Source organism: Schistocerca americana, chromosome 11 (genome assembly GCF_021461395.2).
Source record: "Schistocerca americana isolate TAMUIC-IGC-003095 chromosome 11, iqSchAmer2.1, whole genome shotgun sequence".
Lineage (NCBI taxonomy): Eukaryota > Metazoa > Arthropoda > Insecta > Orthoptera > Acrididae > Schistocerca > Schistocerca americana.
Window position 1 is genome coordinate 92,353,577 of NC_060129.1, and position 1,437 is coordinate 92,355,013.

Genomic DNA, 1,437 nt, shown 5'->3' on the forward strand with positions numbered 1-1,437 from the left:
GACATACTGACAAGCATAGGACGTAACGATTTGCAGAGGATCGTGTCTATGCTGGTTTTATAATATGAGTAGTCTTTATGATGTTTCCCATGAGTTTTATCTTTTGTATGGAAATCAGGAAGAATTATGCCCACTCATACGCGTTTTTATATTTAGGGTGTATTAATTTAACGTAAGTAATATATTTTAATAATTCAGTAAAAAATTGAATAAGGTGTTTTGCAAGTGTAGCTAAAAAAAGCCATTCTCGGCCTAAACGTTCTAAGGACCATGGAAATGTATGACTACGTTTGTAATGGTAGAGTACCTTACATATTAACAGTACATTTTGCAATTACATGGTGATACACAGAATGTTCTGTAATTGGTGACAAGTATCCCATCACATGTTTTTATCTCATTCTTGTACTCCTTTCTCTTTTTATTTGTCCAGTGGATCAATTCATGTACGAAAGTTGTTGTGAAGGCGATTTATACCTTTGTTATGTTAATATGGTACAAAGAATACATATGTAAATATATATATATATATATATATATATATATATATATCATTATTACTGCCATGGTTTCATGAGCAGCCAAGCTACTGTAAGCCTTTGACGATGGATACCATATGTACTATTACGCACTATCACAATAAAGAAGTGTCTTATCTTATTTCTTTACGTCAAATGATTGTATCGTAAACAAAATGGCAAATTCTGTTAACGAATGTAAACGCAATGTTAAGATACTCTGATATAAAACGTTTACTGTGGGATGTATAATCACTGCTAAGAACAAAGAAGAAACGACTTGTGAATATGTTACCCACCAACCGCCTCAGTTGTCATATGAACAACATGAACAGTGATTTGAGGGGATTCATGTTAGTGAGGTTAACATCAGTAACAATAAATTTACCTTATGCCATAACTATGATCCTTACGCTCATCTAAAGTTGATGTACACTCGGAGATAGGAGGCTCAACATACAGAGACAACAGTGAGATATACACACGTCAGAAGATTCGTAAATTTTGACACCTCCAGTGGCCCAATGCAAGTGATGTACAGTTTTTAGCATTTGTTGTAATATAACTCCCTCATGTATGGGATGATAGTGGCGTTCTATACATGCCATCTGCCCTTCACATTTCGGTTATTGCTGTATACCTGTATAAAGGGCATAGGATCGAAACTGTAGTCGTGAAAACAAATAATTTTACAGTTAATGGCAGATACGTCGTCATTGAGAAAAATACAGCATTTTTTTTAAATGTCTGTGCAGGATTTTTCGCATTTCGTCCTTATGCGAGCTTATTTTCGGTACAGAAAAGACATTGCTACAGATGGAGAATGATGTGTGTACACGATGTTTATTGTGTTCCTAATGCTATTGGAATTACTCAGCGGCAAATCGCAAAAGAGAAAGTCCAAGGAACGTGCATCTTT